Source organism: Dromiciops gliroides, chromosome 4, assembly GCF_019393635.1.
Source record: "Dromiciops gliroides isolate mDroGli1 chromosome 4, mDroGli1.pri, whole genome shotgun sequence".
Classification (NCBI taxonomy): Eukaryota; Metazoa; Chordata; class Mammalia; order Microbiotheria; family Microbiotheriidae; genus Dromiciops; species Dromiciops gliroides.
This window is the reverse complement of record NC_057864.1, coordinates 211,595,679-211,617,762: the sequence shown is the minus strand read 5'-3', so window position 1 is coordinate 211,617,762 and position 22,084 is coordinate 211,595,679. Positions and strand designations below refer to the sequence as shown.

Here is a 22,084-nt window from a genome sequence, read left to right as displayed (position 1 = left end):
AAGGGAATGAAGATGAAAAAAGGTGAAGGAATGTAGCCTAGTAATAGAATAAGTATATTATAAAGTGGTAATCATCAAAAGAATCTGATACTGGCTAAGAAATAGAATGGTAGATTAGGTATACAATACATAATAGTAAATTATTATAAAAATCTAGTGTTTGATAAATCCAAAGGCACAAGATTTTGGGACAAAAACTCACTATTTGACAAAAAGTGCTGGAAAAACTGGAAAATAGTATGGCCAAAACTAGGTATAGAGCACCATCTTACAATGTATAGCAAGATAAGCACAAAATGGGCAAAAGATTTACACATAGTGATACAAAAACAAATTAGGGGAACATGGAACAGTTTGCCTGTATCTAAGGAAAAGGGAAGAATTTTTTTTGTTTGTTTGTTTTTGTTTTTTTTGTTTTTGGTGAGGCAATGAGGGTTAAGTGACTTGCCTAGGGCCACATGGCTAGTAAGTGTCAAGTGTCTGAGGCTGAATTTGAACTCAGGTCCTCCTGAATCCAGGGCCAGCGCTCCATCCACTGTGCCACCTAGCTGCCCCTAAGAATTTTTTTTTTTTGGTGAGGCAATGAGGGTTAAGTGACTTGCCCAGGGTCACACAGCTAGTAAGTGTCAAGTGTCTGAGGTCAGATTTGAACTTAGGTCCTCCTGAATCCAGGGCCGGTGCTTTATCCACTGCACCACCTAGCTCCCCCCTGCCCCATAGAATTTATAACCAACAAGACATAGAAAGCATTATGAGATAGGAAATGGATAATTTTGATTAAATTAAAAGGCTTCTACACAAACAAAACTAATGAAACCAAGATTAGAAGGAAAATAGAAAGCTGGGAAACAATTTTTATAATAAGTGTCTCTGATAAAGGCCTTGTTTCTCAAATATATAGAGAGCTGGTTCAAAATTATAAGAACAGAAGTCATTTCTCAACTGATAAATGGTCAAAGGATATCAACAGGCAGTTTTCAGATGAAAAAATCAAAAATATCTATAGCCATATAAAAAATGCTCTGAATCAGTTTTGGTTAGACAAATACAAATTAAAACAACTGGAAAAAAACAACAACTCTGAGGTACCTCCTGGCACTTACGAGGTTGACTAATATGAGAGAAAACGAAAGTAATAAATGTTGGAGGTGATGTGGGAATATCAGGGCACTGATTAATAATGCACTGTTGGAGGAGTTGAGAACTGATCCAACTATTCTGGAGAATAATTTGGAACTATGCCAAAAAGGCTATAAAACTGTACACAATGGGATCCAGCAATATCACTATCAGGTCTTTATGCCAAAAGATATTTTTAAAAGGAAAAAGACCTTTTTTTTTTTTTTTTGCAGGGCTTAAGTGACTTGCCTTGTGTCACACAGCTAGTAAGTGTCAAGTGTCTGAGGCCAGCATTGAACTCAGGTTCTCCTGAATCCAGGGCCAGTGCTTTATCCACTGCACCACCTAGCTGCCTCCAAAAGACCTATTTGTACAAAAATATTTATAACAGCTCTGTTTGTGGTAGAAAATGAAGGGATGCCCATCAGTTGTGGAATGGCCGAGCAGATTGTAGTATATGATTGTAATAGAATACCATTCTGTTTTGTGGAAATGATGAGCAGGATGCTTCCATGAAAATCTGGAAAGACATAAACTGATGCAAAGTGAAGTGAGCAGAATGAGGAAAATGTTGTGACAGCAATATTGTTTGATGAAGAACTGTGAATGACTTAACTATTCTTGGAAATACAATGACCCAAGATAATTCTAAAAATGGTATTCACATCCAAAGAAAGAACTAATGGTGTGGGAATGCAGATTGAAGCATACTGTATTTTATTTTATTTTTTTCGTGTTTTATTTTTTTTGGGGGGGGAGTGTCTGTGTTTTCTTTTGCAACATGGCTAATATGGGAGTAGGTTTTGCACAATTGCACATGTATAACCTATATGAAATTGCTTACTCTCTCAGGCAGGAGTGAGGGGAGGAAGGGAGGGAAAGAATTTGCAACACAAAATTTTTTTTAAAAGAATGTTAAAAGGGGCAGCTAGGGGGCGGCTAGGTGGTGCAGTGGATAAAGCACCGGCCCTGAATTCAGGAGGACCTGAGTTCAAATCCAGCCTCAAACACTTGACACTTACTAGCTGTGTGACCCATGGCAAGTCACTTAATCCTCATTGCCCCGCAAAAGAAAAAAAAAAAGGAAAAAGAAAAAAAGAATGTTAAAATTGTTTTCTATATATAATGAGGAAAAAATATTATTTTTTAAAAGATCAGTGCTTCATAGGAACCTGGAATGTAATATCTATCAGGTAAGCTGGATGCATTCAAGCAGGAGGTGGAAAGATTAAACATCAATATCTTGGGTGTCAATGAGCTTAAATGGACAGGAATGGGTGAATTTAATTCAAGTGATCATTACATATAATATTGTGGGCAAGAATCCTTTAGAAAAGATGGAGTAGGGGGCAGCTAGGTGGCACAGTGGATAAAGCATTAGCCCTGGATTCAGGAGGACCTGAGTTCAAATCTGGCCTCAGACACTTGACACTTACTAGCTGTGTGACCCTGGGCAAGTAACTCAACCCTCATTGCCCTGCAAAAAATAATAATTATAACAAAATAAATGAAAAATTTTTAAAAAAGATGGAGTTGCCCTCATAGTCAATCAAAAGGCGAGAAAAGCAGTACTGAGGTATAATCCTAATAAAGGAGAGATTGATATCTAATCACATTCAAGGTAAGCCACTCAACATCATAGTAATACAAGTCTATACTCCAAACACTGATACTGAAGAGGCCAAAGTGGATCAGTTCTATGAAGACCTACTACAGCTTTTAGAAATAACAACAAATCAGATCGATTATATAATTTGCAGCCAAAGGTAGAGAAGCTCTATACAGTCAATTAAAACCAGACCTGGAGTGGACTATGACTTAGTTCAGGAGCTTCTTATTGAAAAATTCAGACTTAAATTAAAAGAGTAGGGAAGATGTCAGACCACATAGGTATGACCTAAATAATTATGAATATGAAGTGGAAGTGATGAATAGATTGTAGGGATTATTTCTGGTAGTGCCTGAAGAACTATGAACAAAGGTTTGCAATATTATACAGGACACAGCAACAAAAAACACTCCAAAGAAAAAGAAGAGCAAGGAAGCAAAATGGCTGTCTGATGAGGCTTTACAAATAGCTGAGGAAAGAGGGAAAGCAAAAAGAAAGAGGAAAAGGAAAGATATATGAATTAAATGCAGAGTTACAGAGCATAGCAAAGAGAGATAAAGTTTTCTTAAATGATCAATGTAAAGAATTAGAAGAAAACAATAGAATGGGAAAGACAAGAGATCTCCAAGAAAATCAGAGATATATTGGGACTGTTTCATGCAAAAATGGGCATGATAAAAGACAAAAATGGCAGGCACTTAACATACATAGGAGAAATTAAGAAGAGGTGGCAAAAACACAAAATTATACAAGAAAGATCTTAACATCATTGATAAACACGATAATGTGGTTGTTGATCTAGAGTCAGACATAATGAAAAATTAAATCAGTAATGCCTTAGGAAGCATTACTAGCAATAAGGCTAGTGAAGGTGATGGAATTCCAGCTGAGCTATTTACAATCCTAAAAGATGATGCTATTAAAGTGCTGAATTCAGTATGCCAGAAAATTTGGAAAACTCAACAGTGGTCACTGGATTGGAAAAGATCAGTTTATGATCCAATCCTAAAGAAGGACAATGCCAAGCAATGTTCAAATTGCTGAACAACTGCATTCATCTCACATGACAGCAACAATATGCTTAAGATTCTGCAAACTAGGCTTCAGCAATATGTCAACCGAGAATTATCAGAAATACAGGATGAATTTTGAAGAGGCAAGAGAAGTAGAGACCAAATTGTCAATATTCACTGGATAATGGAAAAGGCAAGGGAGGTACAGAAAAACATCTACTTACGTTTCATTGACTACATTAAAGCTTTTGACTCTGTGGATCACAACAAAATGTGGCAGGGTCTTCAAGGAAATGGGAATACCAGATCATCTTACTTGTCTCCTCAGAAACTTGTATGCAGGTCAAGAAGCAACAGAATGTGGATTGGCTTAAGATTGCGAAAGGAGTATGACAAGGATGTATATTGTCACCTTATTTAACTTATGTGCACAGTACATCATGTGAAATGGCAAGCTAGACAAATCAAAAGCCAAAATTAAGGTTGCTAGGACAAATATTAACAATCTCAGATATGTAGATGATACCACTCTGATGGCAGAATGTGAAGAATTATGATGCCTCTCGATGAGATAGAAAGAAGAGAACGTAAAAGCTGACTTTGAAGCATGACATTAAAAAAAACAAAACCCTAAGATCTTGGCAACTGGTTCCATCACTTCCTGGCAAACAGAGGGAGAAATGGAAGCAGTGTCAGATTTTATATTCCTGGGCTCAAAGATCACTGCAGCTGACGACTAAAGCCATGAAATTAAAAGACACTTGTTCCTTGGAAGGAAAGCTCTGGCAAATGTGGACAACATACTAAAAAGCAGAGACATCACAAATAAGTATAGTCAAAGCTACGATTTTTCTTGTAGCAATGTATGGCTGTGAGAGTTGAATTGTAAGGAAAGCTGAGTGCCAAAGAAGCAATGCTTTCAAATTCTGAAGGAGACTTTTGAGAATCCTTTGGACAGCAAGGAGATTGTCAGTCAACACTTAAAGAAATGAATTCAGACCACTCATTGGAAGGACAAATATTGAAGTTGAAGCTTAAATACTTTGGCCACATAATGAGAAGACAGGACTCCTTGGAAAAGATGCTGATGTTGAGAAAGGCTGAAGACAAAAGGAGGTGATGGCAAAGGATGAGATGGGCAGATAGTACCATGAAGGCAATGAACGTGAGCTTGGACAGACTTCAGGAGACAGTGGTGGACATTAGGGCCTGGTGTGCGATGGTCCATGGGGTCAAAAAAATTCAGACATGACTGAACGATAACAACTCATCTGAGTGGATAAGCATCACGTGGAAAGCCTTGAAAGTTTATGCCTTGCACTCAAGGTTCAATTATTATCTTTTTTCTTTTTGCAGGGCAATGAGGGTTAAGTGACTTGTCCAAGGTCACACAGCTGGTAAGTATCAAGTGTCTGAGGCCAGATTTGAACTCAGGTCTTTCTGAATCACCTAGCTGCCCCCCAATTATTATCTTTTATCCACCGCCCAATCCACTCCATTATCTGATCTAAATTATTCTCTAGTTCTTCTGGTACATTGCTGGGCAGCTGGCAATCTATTTCCTGCTTGTAGGAGGCTATGGTTTCTTTATAAAGAATTTGGAAAATTTTACACTGAATATTGTCTTATAGTTTCTTTGCATTGTATCCCCTCTTTCGAAGTCTTGTGTATAATACAGAATTATCTGACTGAAGCACAAAAACTATATGAAACCATCATTTAGGGAAGAAGTCACAGCCATGGTAATCAACAATAACTCCACCTTCTTGCATTTGATCTTCTAACTCATCAATTACTCTCTGTTCATCCAAAATGGGACATTCATATTCTTCATCAAAGCCATCATATGTCCTTGTTGTGCTAAAATCTCCCACATTAATATATGTCAATCCTGTTCTTGATGCAAGTTTTTTATTTAGTGTGGTCTTTCCAAGCTCTAGTGTACCCGTGAGCAGGATGCCGGGCAGCCTCATGGTTACAATGATGCTGGCTCCACCCAGGTAGCCTGGTCTCCACAAGGGAGCAGCAGGCAGAAGGGTATGCCTAACTTTTATGGAAACTGACTAATCTCCTCAGGGTCAGTAGAGCTGAGCAGAGGGTCTACATACTATATTCCCATTTCCATCAGCAACTGATTCTTCAAGGAAAAGAAGGGCAATAATACAATGGGAACAGATGGAAGCATCAGTGTGAAAGGAACAGTATAAAATGGCTGCTATCTCCCACATTCAGACTGGGCATAATTTAGAATTATGCCCAAGCACACTTAACCAAGAGGGCTAAGCTTGCAACACAGGAGAACATTCAACAAAGAGTCACTAATCATTTGAACATTCCAAAGAGCTGCCAGAAACCTGATTCAATCATCTGCTCCTTTCAGGTCCGGGTAGACACTTGCCAAGATAAACTCATGGAAAAAATGTATCATGTCATCGCATAAACTTGAGGCTTTGACAAGAATCACATCTGGCACTGTGGTCTTGTACAGGTGCAGGGCCCTTCAGACACTTGGGGAGAAATCCTCTTCTTTTGAGCTGTCACGGAGCTCAAATTTGGAAGAAAAGTCATCCTTTCCCCATCTGCTTGCACAACACTAATTTTTCAGTCTTTGCATCTCTATTCATCTCTATCTTTCTATTATCTACCACCCAGATCTATCTATCATCTATCATTGATATCTATCAACTATTAATTTTCTCTCATCTATAGCTATTATCTATCTCTATCATCTCTATACATATATTATATATAATATAATATATTATATATCTCTATCTATAATCTCTATTAATTATCTCTCATCTATAGGTATCTATTATTTCTACCAGCTATCATCTCTATCTAAAATCTAGCTAATATCTGTCATCTATCATCTATGCCTATCATCTCTATTGTTTTTCATCTAGTTATCTATTATCTATATTCATCTCTATGTATCTACCTCTATCATCTATATCTGCAACCTATCATCTCTTTTATCAATATTTATTAATCATTTATCATCTATCTATTAGGTATATCTACCTATCATCAACTATGGCTATCATCTATTTCTCTCTCTCTCTTTCCCTCCCAGGAATTGGGGTTTGTGAAAAAAGGGAGAAATCAGACCCTTTCTCTTTCTCCTCTTTAACTTTCCCCTCCTCTTCCTCTTCTACTCCAATATCTACATGTAGTTTAACATTTTGTACATTATGTTCTATGGGTTTTTAGTCACACTCCAGCTTCTCTGGCCACCTCATATGCTTTTGCGTTCCCTCACTCTATCATTGGTAATGGTGTAGTATGTATTTAGGGAAGAAGGAGGTCAAGAAATCCAACTACCCCCTTGCTCCCCCTTATTTTAGGGATAAAGAAATTGAGACTCAGAGAGGTTAGATCAAGTGACTTGCCCATGGTCATGCATAACATAATTGTGGTGCCAAAGCTTCTGAAAGAACATCACCTCATACATTGCAAGGCTTTGTAGTTTTTAGATAATTTTGAGATTATCTGCTGCTTTGGGTGGCCTCGTTCACTGTTCTCTTCCATGACTGCAGACATTTAAAATTTTTTTTTAAATTTATTTACTTGTTTATTTTGACTGCAGACATTTCTTTTCTTTTTTTTTTAGTTCTCAACTTTTGTTTATTCAAGCTTTACAATTTCAGATTTTTCTCCCTCCCTCCCCTCCCCTAGACAGCAGGTAAGCTGATAGAGGTTATATATATATATATATATATATATATATATATATATATATATATATATATATATATATATATATATATATATATATATATATACACACACATAATAACATTAATCCTATTTCTGCATTAGTCATGTTATAAGAGAAAAAATCAGAGCAATGATGAAAAACCTCAAAATAGAAAAAAAACAACAGCATCAAAAACAAAAGAAATAGTATGGTTCATTCAGCATCTATACTTTGCAGTTCTTTTTTTTTTTTTTCTTGGATTTGGAGATCCTCTTCTATCACAAGTTCCCTGGAACTCTTCTGTGCCATTGCTTTGGTGAGAAGAATAGTCCATCACAGTAGATCAACACTCAATGTTGATGATACTGTGTACAATGTTCTTCTGGTTCTGCTCATCTCACTCATCATCAGCTCATGCAAGACCCTCCAGGTTTCTCTAAACTCCTCCTGCTCATCATTTCTTACAGCACAATAGTATTCCATTGTATTCATATACCACAACTTGTCCAGCCATTCCCCAATTGATGGGCACCCCCTCAACTTCCAATTCCTTGCTACCACGTAAAGAGCAGCTATAAATATTTTTGTACATGTGGGTCCCTTTCCCCTTTCCATGATTTCTTTGGGCAAAAGACCCCAAAGTGGTATTGCTGGGTCAAAGGGTATGCACAGACTGCAGACATTTCGATTAAAAGGTGACTGTAATTAAAAACTTATCCTGGATAAGGAGCTCTTCTTTCTACTCCTAGCTTAAGGCACCAACAGTTTGTGACCAAGGGAAGAGTTCTGACCTCCATTTCCCCTAAAATCATCTACCCTAACAAAGCTACAAGACTTTGTCATAAAAACAATGGGAGCCATGTGGGCAATGGGCTCTGACCTTCCCAGCTGAATGATGCTATGCATCCACCACACCCTCTACAAGAAGCCTTTCCCTGTCCCCATTAGTGCTAGTTCCTTCCCCCTATTGATTATCTCCAATTTTTCTCATCTATATCTTGTTTGTACATAGTTGTCTACATGCTGTTTCCCCCATTTGACCCTGAGGTCCTTGAGGAAAAAAGAACTATTTCGGGCTTTTTTGTGTATCCCCAGCACTTGGCACAGTACCTGGCACAAAGTAGGCACTTAATGTTGGTTATATAACTTCACAGGATTTAGAAGGTACATTTTAGGGAAAACTTCCCAAACAAAAGCATCTATTCTCTGTACCTTCTGGGAACAGTAGCAGAAGATAAATGAAGCCGAGAAGGGAGCATGGAGCTGGATCAATTTGGGACCTGTGAAAGTAGGCAGGGGAATATTTTTGTGGACTGTCTGTCTCTTTTGTCCTCCAGCTAATCACTCGGTCTGCACCTCAGGTTTAGAAAAAGACTAATGGCCCTAGTTGACCTCAGTGCTGCTACTGTTAGAGAGGAAGCAGGGTTTAAGTATAGAAGAGCAAAGATGGGGGCAGCTAGATGGCACAGTGGAAAGAGCATTGGCCCTGGAGTCAGGAGGACCTGAGTTCAAATCCAGCCTCAGACATTTACTGGCTGTGTGACCCTGGTCAAGTCACTTAACCCCAATTGCCTCACCCAAAAAAAACAAACAAAAATCATCTTAAGGGGGCAGCTAGGTGGCATAGTGGATAAAGCACCAGCCCTGAATTCAGGAGGACCTGAGTTCAAAGCGGGCCTCAGACACTTGACACTTACTAGCTGTGTGACCCTGGGCAAGTCACTTAACCCCAATTGCCTCACTAAAAACAAAACAAAACAAAAAGCAAAGATGGAGTCCTTTTCAATGTCTTCCACTGGAAACGCATGCAAACAACTAGGTACCAATTGAAAAAGAGTTCCTGCTCTCAAAAAGTTTATAATCTACTGGTTACACCATTTAAATATACAAATCCAATATGATTAAAGAAGGTAGAGAACACTCATTAGAGGGATCGGAAATACGTTTCCAATGGGAGTTGGCACCTGAGTTGAGCCCTAAGGAAAACTAGGAATTCAAAGACAAGAACGGATGGCATTACAAGAATCCTGAAAATCTTACCATTTTGAGCTTTAGAGCATCTTTAGCATCCAATCTTATCTCTTTAACATAGTTAAACCCATGTCAAGTTGACCAGAGTCCTTCTAATACACGGCCAAAATAATTCTTCTTAAGCACAGATATAACCACATGAGTCCCCTATTCAACCAAATCCGGTGGTTTTCTGTTGCTTCTAGGACATAAAATAAACTTCTCTGTTTGGCTTTTAAAGGCCTAACACAACCTGGCCCCAGCCTACCTTCACTAGACATCACTCCCTCTTCCACCCTCTGCAATTCAGCCAAACTGGTCTTTCTGTTCCTCATATGTAGTATTCCATCTCCTATGTCCAGGCCTGGAAGGTACTCCCTCCCTTACATCCATCTCAGAGTCTCCCTTTTCTTTTAAGATGGTGCCTTTCCTGATTCCTCCAACCACTAGTACCCTCCCTCTCAAACGGGCTTGTATTTAACTACTTTGTATAAATATTTTATGAACTTTATATTGATATTGTACGTTCTTATTGTCACCCTCATTAGAAGGTAACTTCTTTTTGAGTAGACTGTCACATAATAGGTACTTCTTAATAGACCTTCCTTATAGTGGTTATGTGTATTGAAGAAGTACAATATTAAAATCTCACACTTATAGACTTTTAATACTATAATTAAAATAACTGAAGTTAAAGTAGCTAGGTGGCATAGTGGATAGGGTGCTGGACCTGGAGTCAAAAAGACTCATCTTTCTGAGTTTAGATCTGTTCTCTGATACTTTGTGAACCTGGGCACGTCATGTAACCCTATTTGCCTCAGTTTCCTTCTCTGTAAAATGAGTTGGGAAAAAATGGCAACCCACTTTAGGATCTTTGCCAAGAAAACCGCAAATGAAGTCACAAAGAGTTAGACATAATGAAAAATGACTGAACAACAACATAATAACCAGGCCATTAAGAAAGCCACTAGATATTGATCACAAAATTAATTGTCTCTCTTCCAAATGATTGGAATACCAGAGTATATTCTAGTAATATTACAGATACAAATAGCTCCCATTTAAATAATTTTGCAATTGTTTGGCTTTCTAATATGCAACACTTTTATCTCATCATGAAACCCTTGAGGCTTTATATGATTAACTGGTCATGATTTAATACCACCAATGTATTTTTGACTCTTTCCTTTTCTGTTAAATACTGTTCTTGATTTGCAACTATAATGCAAGATGGTGTAGTTTGAGACAATCACTAAGAATTCTATAGAAGCACCTTGTACAGGAATTGCTAGTGCTTATGTATGTTCTCTCATTAAAGTCTCAAAATAATCTACTAAAGTAGGTGCTATGTTATTTCCATTCTACAGATAGGAAAACCGAGGTACAGAGAGATTAAGTACTTTGCCCAAGGTGATATAGTTACAAAAGTGTCTAAGGCAGGATTTGAAGTTAGTTCTTCCTTACTATAAGTCCTATCTACTGGGCCACCTAGATATCTCAATTATTTTTTTAAATTAAATTTTTTGGGGGGTGGGGCAATGAGGGTTAAGTGACTTGCCCAGGGTCACACAGCTAGTAAGTGTCAAGTGTCTGAGGCTGGATTTGAACTCAGGTACTCCTGAATCCAGGGCCGGTGCTTTATCCACTGCACCACCTAGCTGCCCCTCAATATCTCAGTTATTAAAAACCCTTCCTTTGATAAAGACTCCATTTGATAGTTGGAGTCCTTAAGTAGAGAGGAGAAATTGTTCATCAAGAAACTTCTTTACTATTGCTTGACGAATGAATAAATCTGTATTTCTATTAGATCCCAAACAGAATGCAGCATGATGTCTATTTCCCTTGACAATATGGTACTGCAACCAGTAAAGGCTGGTTTTGTATAGACTTCTGCACTGAAACTCAGACACTGATAACAGAGAAAAGAAGCTTTTTAAAATTTCTACAAGGTTTTGGCAAGGGAATTTCCTCTCTCTCTTTCAGATTTTGCTTGAGTTTCTGTTAAGCTAGGGATAGCTAAGTGGTTGCAATGTATAGAGTGCTGGGCCTGGAGTCAGGAAGGCTCATCTTCTTGAGTTCAAATTTGGCCTCAGACACTTACTAGCTGTGATGCTCTGGGCAAGTCACTTAACCCTGTTTGCCTCAGTTCTTCATCTGTAACATGAGCTTGAGAAGGAAATGGCAAACCATTCTAGTATCTTGGCCAAAAAAACCCCAAATGGGGTCATGGAGAGATGGACATGACTGAAAACAATTGAATGTGTTGAACTAGCTTTTAAATACTGGTTCTGCTTGAATTCTCTAAATAAGAACTATTTGTTATAACAGACTAATGGGAATGGTACTAAGTTGTGGAGTCACTCTCACTGTGTAAATTTAGAGGTCAGGGAGTATATGAGTTTATCTTCTTTGCTTCCTAACATCACCAAACCTGAATTAGTTGAGTTGAAAATGATAAGAGTTCCTGGAAGTTCTTTACCTGGTTTATTTTCCCTATATGAACTTCAATTGCCTTAGGGAGTAGATGAAATTTTCCTGGCTGATGTGGGATTTAGTATGCCTTCCTGAAAGACTGTGCATAAGATACTCCTTTCTTTAGTCTGAGAGTCTTTTACCCAGGTGTAAGAATTAAGCTAATGTTAGCTCTACCAAATGCACTGTAAGCCTGGCACTAGGGCCAATGTGCTTTCATGCCAAGAGTATTCCTGGAAACTTATGATGCCATAGGCAATGAATCTGTTTTCCATTTCCTTAATTTTATAAGAGAAGGATACCTAGGATAAGTCTGAGTGATTTGGGGTTAATTCCATTCCACAAGTCATCCACAGGGTGGAACGAGAGTTGGCACTTTTATCAAGTGAGTCAAACCACTGCCACCACTAACACCCCTCACGCAGCCCAAGAATCTTGGGAAGAGCAATTCTCAGCTGACCACTGGCCCTGCAGCCACTGGATGGGAATAACTCCCATGGAGAATGAAGCTTCCTATCCTTACCACCATCAACACCAACCAACCATTATTGTCGAGAAAATAAGTTTAAGAGCTCTGGCAATACCCCATCCATGAATGAATGAGTGAAAGAGCACAGATTAAATGTTTACTAATGGACAGTTGGGTAGCACAGTGGTTTAGAGTGCTAGGCCTGGAGTCAGGAAAACTCATCTTCCTGAGTTCAGACACTTATTAGGTGGGTGACCCTGGGAAAGTCACTTAACCCCATTTCCCTTCATTTCCTCATCTGTCAAATGAGCTGGAGAAGGAAATGGCAAATCCCTCCAGTATCTTTGCCAAGAAAACCCCAAATGGGGTCACAAAATGTCAGATACAAATAAGGATTGGACAACAAAAACAAAAATAAGTGCTTACTTGGGCAAAGCATTGTGCTAAGTGCTAGGGATACTAACAGAAAAGCAAGATAGTCCCTGAGTTCAGGGAGCTCTCATTCCAATAAGAGGAGCTAAGTCTTATGGAAAGATCCCATGACCCTTTGGTTGCAACAGCAAAAGTAATAGTATTCCATCTTCTTTAATGTCATTTCCATCAATTAGACCATATATATTTCTTTTCTTCTTTCTTTTCTTTGTTTTTTTGCGGGGCAATGAAGGTTAAGTGACTTGCCCAGGGTCACACAGCTAGTGCATGTCAAGAGTCTGAGGCTGGATTTGAACTCAGGTCCTACTGAATCTGGGGCTGGTGCTTTATCTACTATGCCGACAGCTGCCCCAGATCATATATATTTCTAATGTTGAATCAGTTGAAAGTACCCAATGCTACCCTTCCTGCCCATAGGAATCATACATCATACAGGGGAACAATTCATGAGAAGAAAGCAATTATCTGTATCACCTCCAGACTAAATGCCAAGCACAGGAGCAGGTGAGTCAGCCTACTTGAAGCACCAAGGAATAGATAAGGAGGCAGCATGGCCTAGGCCAATCAAACCAGCATTTCCACCTCAACCACTACCTCCCCTTCCCTCAGGTCCTGATAGAGAAAACCCAGACCCTTAAGTCCAAGTGTTCCAAGAATAACAGCCTCCTCCTGCCCCCAAGCCACCAGGCTTGCTTCTTTAGCCATCATCCTGGGTATTAACCCTGTAGGGTTCAGTTCTGGCAACTATTTCTTTGAAGTTAGGTCTTCCTTACAAGTCCAGTGCTCAATCAATCAGCCCTCTACATGCCTCAGGTTTCAAAACTCCCTTTGTTAGTTGGAATTCTTAAGTAGCAAGGAGGAATCTATGCCCATAAAGAAGCTTCCTTGCTAGTGTTTGATAAATAAATAAATCCTTGTTTCTATTAGATCTGACTCTCAAACTATTGCTGCAGGTGATGCATTCCCTAACTCTTAGCAGTCACAGATTCTGAAGACCACAAAAAGAAAGCTCTCATCACTACAGTCTTTGCCTGTTTAAATAGTTCAGCATCAGAATGGGTATGACTTTATTGATGAAAATAACATTAAAGAAGATGGATTACTCTTTGTTTTGCTGTTACCATCTAAGAACTATGGGGTCATTCCATATCACTTGCAGTTCATACCTATAAGTGTTAGCTCCTCCCAGTGGAATGTAAGCTCCCTAAGATCAGGAATTGTCTTGTTTTTCCTTCCTTCCTTCCTTCCTTTCAGAGCAATGACGGTTAAGTGATTTGCCCAGGGTCACACAGCTAATAAGTGTCAAGTGTCTGAGGTCGGATTTGAACTCAGGTCCTCCTGAATCCAGGACCTGTGCTTTATCCATTGCGCCACTTAGCTGCCCCCATTGCTTTTCTTTTTTAAAATTTTCTTTTATTTGGGGGGGGGGTGGGAGGCAATTGGGGTTAAGTGACTTGCCCAGGGTCACACAGCTAATAAGTGTCAAGTGTCTGAGGCCGGATTTGAACTCAGGTCCTCCTGAATCCAGGGCCAGTGTTCCCCCTTGCTTTTCTATTTCTATCCCTAGCACTTAGCATAGTGCTTTGCTCATAGTAAGCACTTAATAAATGTTTCTTCATTCATTTATTCATGGAACACTGTGAGATTCTTTTTATGAAATCTCCTCTAACAAGATGAATGGCTTTCTTAAGCCTTCTCCTCTTCTTTCTGAAATAGAAGCCTGTATAGATCTAAAGTATGAGTACCAGAGGGTTGAAGACTTTACTGGTCCCCAAAAAAGAACTCATCACATTTCTGTTTGTACCTATAATGCCAGGTTTGTCCCCCAAATCTATCCAGCTTCCCAAATTCCCTAGTTCTGTTGAAGGTCCCACTATACTTTCAGTCATCTCTGTTCACAACCTCACTGTTGTCCTTAACATATCATTCTGGCTCACTCCCTATCACCAGTCACTTGCCAAATTTTGGCATTCTACTACCACCACAACTGTAACTCACAAGCTAACTTATCTACTGGCAGATTTTTTTTTTTTTTTTGAGATTACTGGCAGATTTTTAATGGGAGGAACATTAATGGAGGCTTGTGAGTTACAGTTGTTGGAGCCTGGACCCACATGGTGGCTAGAAACTAAGAAGTTGCCCTGTAGTTACTGAGACAAATCTCTGAGCAACATAATTAACCCTTAAGTGAGGAAGGTTAAATGACCTCTAATGAATTGGATCCTATTTTAAAAAGGGATGAGAGCTTTTTCAGTACATAGCTTCTAAGCTTCCAAAATACATATTTAAACTTAATTTGAACAGTTCTTTTCCCTAACCTTTTTTCCTTTTCTTTCTCTTCTGGACAATCATAAGAAAAGAGAATGACGACCATCTCCTGAGATTTTCCATATAACTGTATATAAATATAAATTTCTTTAGAAATTTATTTAAATGAAATGTATTTAAATGAAAATCATGCATGATTTTTAAAATATGAAATTCTAAATTATATGGAAAAATTGAACTTATGCATAGAACTTCCTAGTGAAGTTTTATGAATGAATTTCACAAATTTGGTAAAACTGGGAATTAAGTCAGATAGCTATGTCCAGCCTCACAGTGATGGATGAATAAAAAGTATTTATTAAGTGAGTATTATGTATTAAATTCTGGGGATAGAAAAATAAAAGCAAGAAAATCCCTACCCTCAAGATGCTTACCTTCTATAACAGAGAGATGACATATAGGAGTGAGAATTTCTTTTTTCTTTCCTGATAATATGAGTTCCAATGACCACAGAGGTAGAGATTATAGAGTATAGAAGTCTCTCAAGCCTATTACTGACTTTACTTAACTCCTATATGATAGATACACATTCATGTCTTAAATGTGTTTCCCTATAATGGAAGTGGTATTTTTATTTCTCTGCCTTAGAGTAGAATGGTATACAATTCATACAATAGGCTGTTTAAATGACTAAGTATGTCATGCGAATAGTTAATCTACTGAGCCAATTCTCGTTTTGCTGACAATAATCTGTATGCTTATCCTTGAACTAAAATCTCCCTAAACATGACCAAAGTATATATTTTCAGGATAGAGATATGAACTTCTTTCCTTTCCTTTCCTTTTCTCCTCTTTCTCTTTAAAGGTCAAATTTGTTAGGAGATTAAGAGTATAAGTCCTGAACAGTTGAATTTTGTTTACAGTCAGATACAGAGAAATAATCAGTGCTGATTTATTTGACAGATGCTTTTGTTCTTTTGTTCCAAGAAAAGACTATGCTTTAAGACTTGGATTTAGGTTTCAGGACCACTGCCTCTTGAACGTCATAGCTGATAATGTGTGGTTTTCTAAGTCAACATGTGGCAGGTAAGATCCTCATGGACTCCTTTTCTCTCCTTCCTGAATTTGACAGGACTGGCCTAGAGTACTAAGAGGTGAAGTGTCTTCATCTAGGCCACGCATCCAGTATGTGTGTCTGAGGCGGGATTTGAACCTAGGTCTTCCTGATTCTGAGGCCAGTTTTTTTTCTGTCATGTTGCCTATCAAGTTTTGCTTTATTTTTTAAAATATGCACTTTTGTTCTTAAAGATGTAGCTGTAAGAATATAAGGTTGCATAGGTCACCTGGACAAAAATTTTGAATGGTATAATATGAAATGCCAAACTATAATTTCAAAATTGGAAGGCATATAGTATTGATAAAACAAATCATATTGATTCTGTGTAAACCACACCCTCCCACATAGAAAAAGAACAATCCTGACATTTAAAGATGTCATTCATGTTACAACATTAATTTAGTCTCTTCAAATACTATGTATCTATTTGGGAATGTGATGTCTGAGAAAAATCAAAGTCTAAATATTTAAACCAGTTGTATATTGATAATACTTATTCTGGTTTTGATAAACAATAGAAGAAAAATTTGGTAAGAAAAAAAATCTTCCTCTGATTCTGAGAAGTATTTTCTGTACAAACAGTAAATGTTTTAAGGTTTAAAGCCTGAAAATAATTGAGATCAGAAATAAAATTATATATGTATACACATATATGTATATTTAATAGACATTTGCTGGTCCTCCAACCAGATGGTTAGAGTAACTGGCTCTTAGATTTTACATTCCAGATTGTGTCTAAAATGCTACCTTAGATTTTATAAATGTGTACACGATGATATGAGTTTGTCTGAATAATTTTCCTTTATACAGAAATAATAAACATATCAGATTTTCTTTCTCTTTCTGTAACAATGGGAGGACCATAATTCTCCAAATACAAGTTTGTTGAGGCTTGATTTGATCCAAAATTCATTCAGGTCATAACTCAGTCTATAAACAGTAGAGTTCATACACTTGTGAATTCCCCCTCCAAAAACCCCAAACAACCGAGGCAATTTGCATTTTTGTATGAACCATGCTCCCTTTTCTCATTATAAACTTGACACTAACTAAGCTCTCCCCAAACCCAAAGGTAAGGACCTTTAGGAGGGGAAGGAGTCATGAATTTGGCACAATATGTAGTCCATTTATATCGTTAGTTTTGTTGTTTCTTTGTTCAAAACATTTCCTTTTCCGGGTTAAAAATTTTTACAAATGAACAACAGGGACCTAAAAACCCATTACACTTGTCCATCAAGTTTTTGTAACTATAAAGAGCTACATCTGCCAGAAAACCGCTTGTACAATGTGAAATATGATAAATTTTGTTACTTGTCCACCATGTCACTGTTTCATCTTTGTGACTGTTCATTTGCAACATCAATATTTATTTTGGCATGTGTAATGAAAAGATATGGTATGTGGATATGAAGAGATATGTCAGTTGAAAGCTTAAAAGTAAGAAAATGTGAGTTGGAAGCTTTTAGAAAGATACTTTATGGGGCAGCTAGGTGGACACTTACTAGCTGTGTGACCTTGGGCAAGTCACTTAACCCCAATTGCCTCACCAAAAATAAAAAAAAGATACTTTATGAACTTACTGTGTACAATCAATCATTCAGCATTTATTAAGCACCTACTATATGTCAGACATGGTGCCAAGCACTTAGGATTCAAACAGAGGCAAAAGACACTCCCTGCCCTAAAGGAGCTCACAATCTACTATGACAAAAGATGGATACTTTAATGATTACCACATATTATATTACAAATGCAAGCCAATATCTGCTAATACTGACATTTTAAAGGATATTTACACTGTGCTTTCATTTTAAGCATTAGAACTTGGTGTGTGAAATAAATTCTCCTGAGATTTTAAATTTTACTAATCTGTTACTTATGATCTCACTTAAATCCTGAGGGAAAGTTGTTTATGAAGATGAATCACCAACCCATCATGTAAAGGGAAGTTGTTAGCAGACACCAAGTGGAATTCTGAATGCTAATATCGAAAATTTCAAACAGGTTTTCCGTGGATAGATTGGATTGCTATGAACAAGTTGTAGAGAAGGTCCTATAAAGGCAGTGAAAAGATTATCTATTTCCTCACTGATCTGCTTTTGAATAAGAAAGTCTAGATATCTGGCCTAGCCATACTCTTGTATAATGAGATTCTAATATACAGATTGGTTTCTCCAAGAAAATTATCTGACCTTTATCTGCTATCAAACAGAACTGAGAAAATTTTGTCAATAGTGACAGAGACACCTATTTTATTAGGAAATTTTAAGACTTTACAGGTTTGACAACATTTTCACTACCCATTACTCCATTACTACCATGAGTCTTTAGAAATATTGGAGGGGGCAAGCTAGGTGGCGCAGTGGATAAAGCACTGGCCTTGGATTCAGGAGGACCTGAGTTCAAATCCAGGCTCAGACACTTGACACTTAACTAGCTGTGTGACTCTAGGCAAGTCACTTAACCCTCATTGCCCTGCAAAAGAAAAAAAAAAAAAGAAATATTGGAATGATCGAGGGAAACTAGGTGGCACAGTAGATAAAGCGCTGGCCCTGGATTTAGGAGGACCCAAATTCAAATCCGGCCTCAGGCACTTGACACTTACTAGCTGTGTGACCCTGGGCAAGTCACTTAACCCTCATTGCCCCACAAAAATAAAAAAATAAAAAGCAAGCACTGGCTTTAAAAAAAATAAAGAAATATTAGAATGATAAAATGGAATTCTTAAGGAATTGCTAAAACTGGACTTAAGTAGCCAGATACTCTGCCCAAAACTCATGAGCACAATCTCTTCTGCTAATAAAAAGGCTGAACACATTATTTGGCAGACCCTTGAGACTTCCTACCACAACCCAAGTGGTAGCTATTGTAAGTTGTAAGACAGACTTACAATTGGTTGATAATGTAATTTTGACTTATTATAAAGGCATCAATGAAATGTGTGAAAGCTGTTCAGCACACTCATGCAAACTGCCTTGCCCAGAGAATGAAAATAGCTCCATCATTCTATCCAGTCTATGGAATAGGTTTCACATGAAGACACAATAAGAAATCTTCACTAGAACCCCACAAAACACACATACCAAATTCTTCCCCCCACCAATATTAAAGTGCCAGGGTCTTCCAACTTTGATGCGAGCTTGCTATTATAAGAAAGCATCAGATCCATGGGACATTAGACAATTACCATCTGTTTCATCAGGATCATCCTTAATAACTGGTGGTAAGGCTAATATGTAGTATCCTGTAGATTATTTGAAAAAAGGGGCAGAGATTTTTTTTTTTTGGTGAGGCAATTGGGGTTAAGTGACTTGCCCAGGGTCACACAGCTAGTAAGTGTTAAGTGTCTGAGGCCAGATTTGAGCTCAGGTCCTCCTGAATCCAGAGCCAGTGCTCTATCCACAGCGCCACCTAGCTGCCCCTGAGAATAATTATTTTTATTCAATTAAAAATTTTTTTGCAGGGCAATGAGGGTTAAGTGACTTGCCCAGGGTCACACAGCTAGTAAGTGTCAAGTGTCTGAGGCCTATTTTTGAACTCAGGTCCTCCTGAATCCAGGGCCGGTGCTTTATCCGCTGCGCCACCTAGCTGCCTGGAGAATAATTATTTTTAAAGGGCTATACTATATACTAGGCATTGTAAAGTGCTTTACAAATATTATCCCATTTTATCCTCACAAAAACCCTGGGACTTAGGTGCTGATATCAGGCAGATGAGAAAACTGAGGCAGATAGCTATTAAAGGACCTTCCCAGGGACATACAACTAATAAGTGTGTAAGGCAGGATCTGAACTCAGGTATTCCTAACTGGAGACCCTGCAGACTCTATTCACAGTGCCAGTGAACTGCCCCCAGAAAAGCAATAATTTTGATAAAGTTTAAGTTTGTTATGACAGTAGTTAGGACATTGGCTCAGAATGTCTGCCCTGGGGCAGATGAACCTGGATGAAGCTAGTTTCCCTACCTTGGGTTAGTCTTTTGTCAGTTGCATGCTGGATTTCCATTGCTCTCTTTTCTTTGTGTTTCTAATTCAGTAGTTTTAAAGAATGGGTATAACTTCAAGGAAAAGATAAAAGTTTTAACTCTTAAAGAGCCCATTATAATGACAGAGATATTGCAGAGGCTCTAGTGGAGAAGTCAAGTGTTTCAAGGATTCATTCAAATCCATAAAGAAACTGGATTAGTTGCATCAAAATGCAAAGGAAAATGTAATCAAAACCAAAATACAACGCCAAGAACTGACAAACTACCACTGCAAAGTGTCCTAATTTATCCATAGAAAATGAGTAAAGCTCTTTATACGGTTCTGGCATCTGGGAAATAACTGTCAATGACTTCTCTTCAGTGCAGTATAGCCTTCTTTAAGTTTAAAGAGAAGTAAGAACAATATAAAATTTAAAAATGAAAAACAAAACAAAAAACTAGCCGTGGACTTCTAGCCATGATAGTTGAAGATAGCTGAAGATAGGGAGACTACACAGCTACTAATAAACCCTGACAAGCAAAACCCTGAAATTCACCTAAGACTGAAAACTGATCAAGAAATCCATTGAGAAACTATTCTTCAACTTCCCAAAAGTTAGCTAGAAGCCCATCATCAATAGGAAAGTAGTCCAGCAGCAAAGCCAGTGTAGATAAACAAGCCTGTAGCTACTCAGCATGCTGAGCCTTGTGTAGCCTGAGGACTCTGCAACTTGAGGCAGCAAGAAAGAAGGGCTCCCCCAGAAATCCCAGCATGGTCAGAAACTTGCAGTAGGCATCTTGGAAACTACCAGGTGCAGCAATGACCAGTGTGAACATGACAGCACTCAAAAACAAACAATCCTGTGTGTTGAGGGGTTCTGAGGTCTCCCCTGAGATAGAGGGTGCTGAACCTCAAGATCCAGAAGGCCTTAACTCTGGGAGGCAAAGGCCAACACAGGAACCCAAGTGACCAATGATGAGGCCAAGAAGAGTTAACCCCCCCCCCCAAAAGCATAGAGGGTAGCACAATTTGGTTTTGGCACAAATCTCCAATTCAAGAACTAAATCTGGAAAGAAGAGTAAAGTCAGAAAGGCTTTAAAAAACTATCTTAGACCTAGCATTGACAAAAAAAAAAAATCCAGCCTAGAAAAAGTAATTCTGTGAACAGAGTAAAACTGTGTACAGAGACTCAAAGGGAAAAAATTTTTTTTTCATAAAGACTGCACAAATATCTAAAAGAAATGAAGCTAGAAAACTATGACAAAAATGGAGAATTATATATATATATATATTTTTTTTTTTGGCGGGGCTATGGGAGTTAAGTGACTTGCCCAGGGTCACACAGCTAGTGTCAAGTGTCTGAGGCTGGATTTGAACTCAAGTCCTCCTGAATCCAGGGCTGGTGCTTTATCACTGTGCCACCTTAGCTGCCCCTGAAACATATATTTTTTAAAAGCCTAGATAGTACACTTTAAAAAAAAATCAAGTGAAAACTACCCAAATTTCTTAGAAATAGAGGGCAAAGTTAAGATAGAATCTACTCCCTCCTGAAAGAAACTCCAAAAAGTAACATCCCTGAAAAGTCACAGCCAAAATCCAGAGCCTCCATGTCAAAAAGAAAAATCCTGCAGACATACAGAAAGAAGCAGTTCAAGTTTCAAGGAAAGTCAAGATCATGTAAGAATTGGCAACTTCTACTATAAAGGAGAGATCTTGTCATACAATATTCCAGAAGGCAAGAGAAAAACTCCAACCTACAACTTAGAGCGCAAAGCTAATTATATTCCTATAAGGAAATAAAGAGCCAGTTGGAATAGAAACCTTTCAAAAATTTCTGAAGACCAGAGCCGAGTAGGAACTTTGACATACAAACACAAAAGTCAAGAGAAACCTAGAAAGGAAAATTTATTT

General features: G+C 38.1%; 1 protein-coding gene and 1 pseudogene across 2 annotated transcripts in view; both read right to left on the bottom strand.

Moving 5' to 3' along the window:
• The window catches only part of PITPNC1 (phosphatidylinositol transfer protein cytoplasmic 1), a 395,894-nt gene that overhangs the window by 88,544 nt on the left and 285,266 nt on the right, over positions 1–22,084 (bottom strand). The gene's annotated exons all lie outside the window — the stretch shown is intronic.
• Positions 5,187–5,717, bottom strand: LOC122753439 (annotated as a pseudogene).